We start from the raw sequence: 9,208 nt of genomic DNA, 5'->3' as shown, positions 1-9,208 counted from the left end.
AGGCCGAGATTTCATTGGATTAAATGGAGTCAGCTGTGTAAGCCTATTGATGAGAAAGGTGTTGGTGTTCAGTCTCTGCAGCATGTGTTTGATGCCCTTTCTTTGAAATTATGGTGGAATTTTAGGCAGCGACGATCTTTATGGGCTGAGTTCATGCACTGGAAGTATTGCCCGGATGTGCATCCATGTTATTTGGATTTCTCCCCAGAGCAATCACACAATTGGAAAATGATGTTAAACGCTCAAGTGGTAGCGAAAACACATATCAGATGGTCGTTGGGTAGTGGATCTTCCAGCTTTTTGCATGACAATTGGTTGGGGACAAAGCCACTATGTAGACAGGTGGAATCCTTTTAGGAGTGCTCGGTTGCAGACTTTGTCGTGGAAGGTAGATGGGATCTGCAGTGCCTAAATGGGGTGCTACCGGAAGGATTGGCACAGCAGGTGATAGGGGTGGCTCCACCTACTACGGCAGAGACGGATGACATGATTTGAACCCCTACTAGTTCAGGTGAGTTTACTATTTCGTCAGCATATCAGATAGTGCGTAAAGGAGGTACTCGTTCATGCCTATTTTGTGACGCCCCCACTTCACCCAAGGGTATCCGCGGAACGTCTGCCCAACTCTCGCCAGGATTCAAGACAATTCCAATTCAAACCTTGTGAGAACCCTGAAAATATACATATAAATATCAGTGCATATTTTATTTGCATTTTAATTCTTTAATAAATTTTAGCACTAAGTCCCATTGTTTTTAAATAAGTACATAGAAATAAACGTTATGTGCAAAATAAAAGAATTGTGCTAGACTACCAAACTTCTTAGTTTTGTTACATTAACTTCATATTTCGATGGTAAACTATTTCATTGATCTAAGAATTAAATTTCTTTTTTGAATTCTAGTATTGTAATTAATTGTTTTGAAATAAAAGTGTAAAGATAATTTCTATGTAAAAAAAAAAAATAATATAATTGTGCCCAATATTGAATTATTCGGTTTTGTTACACTAAATTAATATTTCTCGAGTTAGAGTAATTTTATTGCTTAAAAACAAACTCTTTGAATTCCGATAGCTAATTTAATCGTTAATAATGTTAAGAGTTAATAGGAACCTTAGTATTAAGTTGCATTTGATAATTTTAGACAAAACCATTACAAGTACACTTAGTATACTTAGGACGTTAAAATCTCGATAATCAAATCTTTGCGAGATTAGTATATTATTAAGTATTCAAATTACATTTGGGATAAATTTTGGAATTAGATTAAGTTAGAAATAGGGACTTAAGTGGATATTAGGAGTGGATATTAGGAGAGCAAGTGAAAAGATCAAAATTACCCTCACAACCTCACGAAATAACCGTCTGTCACCACCTCACATTCGGCCAATACATTTCTTTCCCACTCCAACACACAACCGCACAAGCACTCTACCTCCATTGCCAAAACCGCGGCTCCACCTCCACTTTTCTTCACAATCCAACTTCTCACCTCAGCTCCACAACACCATTTCCCTTTCGGATCAGCAGCTGGAGCAAGGTAGGAGAGCTGAAATCCGCAAGCTACACCCAGTTTTCCAGCCGCAACCACCACCACAGCTCCACCATCTGCTCAGCCAAGACAACCCCAAACCAGTCGCGAGCCTAGGGAAATAATTCTGCCCAGATTTGTTCGTGCGTGAACGGAGCATTAGCAGAGGTACTTCTTGATCTAGTTTGAGTTGATTAGAGGGTTCTGGAGCTAACTTAAAATCTTGCATGTTGATTATTAGACTTCGGATGGTAGTTACAAAAACAGCAAAAATTTTCTGATGTGCGATAGTGCTTCATCCGAGACTGATTGGAATGATGCTACCTTAGATGATCAAACTCTGTTATTCTGAGCTTGTTGTGATGTTTAATTAACTAATCACTAACTAATTAAATTGTTCAAAGCTTTGCATGGGAACTTGGAACTTTCGGATGATGAACCAAGGAACATAAGAAATTCTGTTTTGATGTAGTAATGTTGCCGTGAGCTTGAGCAGAAAATGTAAGTTTAACTTGCCTAAATGTGACCCTCTGAATTGATCCCTGTGCTTAATTAGTCAATAACTAATCAGTTAAGCTGTGCATGTAGCAATGAGATGGCCTAAACCAGAAAAATAAAAAGGAAAATTTGAAAGTGGTTCATGCATGATCACCGAGGCTCATGGGAGAATTTCTGGATTTTTGGGAAATTTGTAGTTGCTAATTGAATTCAATTTTTGAGTTAAAAATGTCAACTAGTTAGCTAAGTGTTTAAACGCTGAATTGAGTACCTAATACCATACTTAAACCAAGGAAAAATTCGAACTAAAGTAGATTGGTTGCTGGAAATTTTGGGTGATAGCCGAAGGGGTATGATCCAGAATTTCAATATCGTTGGGAAAATTGTAATTTGTTTCTGGAAATTTATTTTATTTCCTTGGATTATGGTGGCTCAGAATTTCATAAGAGATGCAAATTTCAAGATATACAATTTGTTTAGCAACGAACCAATTAGTACATATAAAGTTGGAACCAAAAACGCTAGTATACAATTGCTGGAAATTCTCTTGTGATTGCCGAATATTGAGTTGAATTATCAACTTGGATTCTGGAAATTTTCTTGAAAATATAATGGTTAAAATGCCTGGAATATGTTGTTTGGGAATCTATAAGGAATGCATGGACGGCTTGAAATAAAAACATGTTGGTGTTAAAAGAAAAAAAAAAAAGGAGTTTTTCATTAGTGGAAAATGAAACTCCAGATTTTCGGATGTCCCTGACCAGTCTCGATAAAATGTTTATATCTTGGTGTAGGAAAATCCGTTTAAGGCGCCGTCAGTGGTATTTGAAACTAGAATCATAGGCCTTTGACCTATAGAGATTTCGTATTTTTCCTCCATGTGTATCGCTGTCTGTGAATGTTTAAAGTAGACTGTTTTGCATGAATATCCTGTTTCTTTGAGAAACTAAACTTGAATTTGGATTGAGATTTTATCTTACTTGTGGTTCAAATTCTTGATTCAATTGTAGTTGGAAGTAACTAATGTCGTCAAGGGCCAATGATTGATGAAGCCCTTGGCCATTTGAATGACTTTATAAGTACCACGGTGTGATGAAAGTGAATTGCTGGAATGTCTTGGAAGCTTTACTTTTACTTTTACTTGCTTATGTTGGGTTTGCTGAGACCAAGTGCTAATGATTGATGAAGCCTTGGTTGATCATGTTAGTTTATTCGGAAATGCACTTGTTGAAATTTAAGGCTAATGATTGACGAAGTCCTAGTAATTTGTTATGTGATTTTTACCACATTTTGATTCATATTATGATTTCGAAACGGAATCGGAGCTGTGGAAGTTGTATCGACTTAGCGAACTCGAGTAACTGTGGTCAAATTAATCAAAAATATTTTTCCAGCTAGTATTATATTATAAAACTCCATATCTAGTGCTTTGCCTAAAAATTTTCCAACTCGATAATTTCCTTTAGCTCAAACTAGCCTTGATAGCTATAGTAAATAAGTTCTATAGCTTTTGAAAACTTTAAGTCTTATTTTAACTCCTTTTCTTTCCTTAAGCTTTGCACTTGGATAGTTAACTATAGGAAAAGTTCCAAAATACGAGTTTTACTAATTTTAGTGAAAAGCTTGAGAAACTTACTCGGCAAGAAACCTTATTTTTAGGTAAAATAGTTTAGTAATAATTTTGCAAAAACCATAGCTTTAAAGAAATGTTCAAAGTAACTTCCTAACGTGGATATTAAGAGATTTGTCGATTTATTTCAAGAAAGTAATACAAGTTATTTTTTTCAGGAAAAGTATCTTAATGAAAACTATAGGAAACAATCCTTCTACTTTGTCACGTATTAACCCAAGGGACTCTTGATTTCCTAAGGGAAAGTGAATTAGTAGTATGTAATTATACCTCAATGTCTATAAGCTTAAAAACGGAGTAAAAACTTATAGTTTCAATATTTGTTATTTTAGGGTATCGTGAGGAAGTGGAACTCGAATCCCAATTTGACATCTGAACTTCACTCTTGGTGAGTGTCCCTGTTTGTTCTATTCTTACATGATTAAGTGCTTCCTTGAATTTAAGTGTGATAATCGCAAAAATTGGTTTTGATCCATCGAAGTGAGCGGTGTGTACTTTACCACACTAGTCGTTCGAGTGGTGACTTGTGTAAAGCATTTTTTTTGTGAATCCAAGTGCTAGACGTAAAGTCGTTGGGTGAATCCCTCGACGAGTCAATAATAATAAATCAAGTGCTAGACGTAAAGTCGTTGGGTGAATCCCTCGACGAGTCAATAAGAGTAAATCAAGTGCTAGACGTAAAGTCGTTGGGTGAATCCCTCGACGAGTCAATAATAATAAATCAAGTGCTAGACGTAAAGTCGTTGGGTGAATCCCTCGACGAGTCAATAAGAGTAAATCAAGTGCTAGACGTAAAGTCGTTGGGTGAATCCCTCGACGAGTCAATAATAATAAATCAAGTGCTAGACGTAAAGTCGTTGGGTGAATCCCTCGACGAGTCAATAATAGTAAATCAAGTGCTAGACGTAAAGTCGTTGGGTGAATCCCTCGACGAGTCAATAAGAGTAAATCAAGTGCTAGACGTAAAGTCGTTGGGTGAATCCCTCGACGAGTCAATAATAATAATGTAAGTTCAGGACGTAACGTCGTTGGGTGAATCCCTCGACCAGTCTAAGGTACACTTGGGTATTATCGCCTTCCTATTTGTTTACTTCAGTCGAATCAATACGTGCTAATTGTTTTAATTGATTGCATGTTTTTGGGGCACCACTGAGCTTTAGCTCACCCCACGTTTAATTGTTTTCCTTGACAGGTCTTGAAGTTTGAGAAATCTGAGCAGTGCTGATTTCTTTTAATTTGTACTTGAATCTTAAGACTGCAGTTTACCGTTGTATTGTATTGTGAATTGAAAAACGTATTGGTTATTTTGGATTGCCACTTGAAGCTGGAAAATGTTTAAACCCTAATTATTATGTTTGGCTTGTATGGTTGTAATCGTGGTGTGTGACAGTATATATCCGGATTGGTACGACCTTATACCTTAGAGGTAACGCGTGAGATGTATAAGAGCCGTCGACTGGCTATCTTCTTTACTGCTATCTCTGAAGTTAATGTAGATTTAAGGATGATCCTATCTGGGAAAAGTTGTTTTGTAACAGATTAGGTTATTCTTCGGAAGGATCCGGGTTAGTGTGCGTGCGTGAGTCCTGGCGAGAGCTGGGCAGACGGCCCGCCAACCCTCTGGTTCGCCTTAGGGGGAAGTGGGGTCGTCACAAACCTAGTCTAATACTAACAATGAAAGTCGGAATAAATGTACGAAGTCATTTTCATACATAAATATCCAGTCTTACATCACAATTTCAAATTTACGATCACTTTTCCCAAAATATACAACAATCAAAAATGTCTAATCGATTACAATCAAAACACTAATAAAAAAGTGCCTCAAGTCGGCATTTGCTAAACTCCTTCCAATCGGATTCTTGTTAAGGAAAACAAACTAATAGAATGAGCCAATACACAGTGAGGCCAAGAAAACACACATGCAAACACATAATTCAAGTAGCAACAACAATTACATTGTAGGTAAAGCTATCAAGTTCGAATAATTCACACTTCGAATAGCAAAATAAACAGAAACAATTCATGGATACTGTAGCTCTCAGGAGCTAAATTCCACATAATCGAGTCAAAGTCTTGATCACAGCTCATGTTGACACTCCGTCAACCACATAAGTATCAAATCCGTAGATATACCACATTTCTTCGAATCCCGTCACCGTTACACCCCCTTGCCGGGCCCGCTCATCAAAGTTTTGATAATACTCGAGTATAACATGGCAATACTGCACGAGTAATGCCGAGCAAGATCTCTCCAATAGATCATGCTCTTCGAATATCTCATGGTTGGCTAAACTTATCGACCAAACCCATGCTGGCTCGATTCGCAAAGTTAAACAACGAGTTTGGGCGTCCTCCGAATACGAATACGAATGTAAGTCGATGAGTAACGCTCAAATCGATGATTCCAAATAGGAATCACAAATACGAATCACAAATACTAGTCACATCCATATTACTAGGAACAAGTCGAATATGAATTCACATAGCAAAATTCAAATATAATTTCATTTGAAAGAAGACGAGTGTGGTAAAGTACACCCTTGTCTTACAAAGTTCAAATTTATATAACGGATAAGAAACAGTTAACCACTTAACAATAAAGTCATGCACTTGACACTCACCAACCGAAACAAGAAAGTGAGTGCGTAAACAAGCCTTTAGGTGTTCCCCTCGAGATCCTCGTGAAGGTCTCCTTGAACACCTGAACAAACAATAGTTATCTATTACACATTATCACTAGAAAATCCTTTCTTATCAAGAGAGGGATTGTACACTTGTACAATCTAGAAAATACCATGGAATGAGACTTTATTTGCTCAAAATTCAAAATTCAAAAGTAGCGTTTATTAACACAAGGGAAAAACTAATTCCTTCATGAAAACAAGTTCAAAATGGTCAATTAGTATCAAAGGATAGGGAAGAGTTTCAAAAACTCAATTCCCGTCAAGTTTGAAAATTTCCGATTTTAGGTTCAATATTTGGAAAATCGTATCTCACTCTCCGTACATCCAAAATTGGAAATATTGATACCGTTAGAAACTACTTCCAAAGTACTAAAAGTTTCTAGAAGACACTTTTTCAAGATTCTAAATGGATAACATTCAAAATTCGGTTCAAAGTTGCTGTTTTGGACCATTGAGGCAGTTTCGGGGTTGATTTTTTGCCAACTTTGGAAATTTGGCAAAATTCACAAAATTGGAACTAGCCTCTCAGATTTGAAACTCAATTAGAATTGCAATCAAAGTTTAAAACACAACAAGCGAAACAAGAATCGGAATTTTGAGCACCAAGATATAGTAGCTCAAAGTTGCTGAAAATTTGAGACAATTAGGCAATTTTCATGTTTAAAGTACCAACTTTGAGATTTTGTTCGAGTATCGAAATAGACTCAGAATGGCACTAAAAGTAGCAATATTATACTACCATATAAGGGCTATTTCTCTGTAAAATTTCATAGAAAAATACGCATGGGAAGTCAGTTAACAAAACCACTAAAGTCCCAAGAAGTTCCAAGGCAAATCTGCTTTGGACTTCCGTTTTTCCGTGTTCAAGCATTTGGCCAAGGAAATTTCTTCAAACATAGTTCATTGGTATAGACAATGTCCAATAAATATCCAAGACGTGTATGGTAGGTGATTAACACCAAGAATTTTGAAACAATAAGTCCCAATAAAGATTAAAGCTTTGAACTAGCCAAAAGAGGTTTGAATTCACCGAGTCAGTTTGGGATTTCGGCCACAACTCACTCAATTCAACTCAGAATTGAGCGTGGCTGGTGGCATTGAAAACTAGATTCAATTCACTACTCAAACTAGATCCACAACTAGCTCACATTTGAGCATCAATTCACTACTCAAAATAGAGCTCATAGTATGGACGTGAAACAGGATAGTCATGTTTAAATTATTGGTATGAACTGCTCAGGTGGAATAAAAACATTCATTTTATATCTTTGGAAAGTTGGGAATGCCTAGTTTCCAGTGCCTCAAACGGCACTTGATTTTGACATTGGAGCAAAGAGTTATAGCCAAAACAATAACACTACCAGAGCAGTTGCGGGAAAAATTTCCAGTTTTGCTGGTCTCCGAAAACACATCATTTGGCCTACCAAATCACGTTTTTTTTTATAAAACTTTCTACACAACCCACACAACATATATGCATCATAACCAAGTCATTAGAATCACAAAAAATCACTCTAAAGGTCACGGACAACACAGGGGCAGAAATGGAAAATTTTCACCTTCACTCCCCTTTGAACTTTTATCCATAATATCACTCATTTCCATTAATTTAAACACTAAACCAACATTAATATCATCAAAACATAACAAATCAGTCCATCCAACCATAGTGGGAGTTCATAGAGCCCACACACCAAATTTTCAACATAAATAAAGCTACCTATAAGAAATTATGAACTCATAAGTGCTAAATAACTTCCATAAGTCGAGATTTGCAAGGTTGATCGTCACTTACTTTCCTAGATGTTCAAGGCAGAAATTTTGGTCCTCCTTAGCTCAAGAAAAATTGTGGATTTGAAGCTCTTTTGTAGCTTGAGTTGCTCTCCAAGTAGATTGCAAAGTGTGATTAAAGTTTGAGGTGATTTGGAGTAAGATTTGAGGTAGAAATGAAGAGTTTTCTTTCCTTTCTTTTCTTTCTTGTTTTGCCGGCTCTTGAGTGCACTTGAGGTGAGAAAAGAAGGGTTTTGATCTGGTGTGATGCTTCCATGAGAAACTTAAGAATGTGTGGCCAAAATTATTCCAAAAGTCAACTAAGGATAGTGCGCCTACGCGCGCGTTTCGTGCTCGATTCCTCTCGAGTTTGTTTCCCTTGTGCTCCAAACCTCTAACGCACTTGTATTCGTATTATTATTATTCACTCTTAATGGTCTAAAAATAATGGTTTTAAGTCCCTCAATTAATCGCGCGCGTAAAAACGCGTACTTCCGATTTGTGCGCGATAAAGTGGAAATTCCAATAAATCCTTATAACAATAGTATCACTAACTAATAATTGAACACTTAAACATAAAAATACCTATTTCAACATTAATGTATAAGTCTTCAATTTTTCAAACTTATTGTATCTTCGAATCGATTATTATTTCCAATCGTGTATTCACTATTCTCATTTTACGAGCTTTCAAAAATTAAATTTTGAAGCGAGTCATTTTAAAAATATAAGTAAGTTATAATTCCATGTAATTGAGCATAAAGGGGTTGAAATAAAATATTCGAGACAAACGGGCAATTAAATATTGAAATAAGCTAGTAATAGGGGCTTAAAATAGGAAATTTTGCAAGTCCTCACATAAGTCGAGTTTTAATTCCTCAAATCTCCAATAAATTTTTATTAATCTACTATTGATCATTCTTACTTCTCCTAAATTAATACACTCTCAATTCAAATATTGCCTCGAAAAACATGTACTCGTTGTTCCGAACTAAACGAGTTTTCGAAAAGTAAATTTTCTAACAAAACGCTTTAAAAACATAAGAGAGGCGTTTTTCCATATAAATAGATTTTAAGTAGTCGAATTAAAT

At 36.2% G+C, this 9,208-nt stretch overlaps 1 long non-coding RNA gene across 1 annotated transcript; it reads left to right on the top strand.

The window, feature by feature from the left end:
* The first annotated feature begins 1,040 nt into the window (after window positions 1-1,040).
* Window positions 1,041-5,034, top strand: LOC113741277 (uncharacterized). Its single transcript, XR_003460578.2, has 3 exons — window positions 1,041-1,700; window positions 3,993-4,048; window positions 4,853-5,034. It is a non-coding gene; the product is annotated as an uncharacterized lncRNA (long non-coding RNA).
* Window positions 5,035-9,208: the final 4,174 nt, after the last annotated feature.

Source organism: Coffea arabica, chromosome 3c (genome assembly GCF_036785885.1).
Source record: "Coffea arabica cultivar ET-39 chromosome 3c, Coffea Arabica ET-39 HiFi, whole genome shotgun sequence".
Taxonomy (NCBI): domain Eukaryota; kingdom Viridiplantae; phylum Streptophyta; class Magnoliopsida; order Gentianales; family Rubiaceae; genus Coffea; species Coffea arabica.
This window is presented reverse-complemented; position numbering and strand designations above follow the sequence as displayed.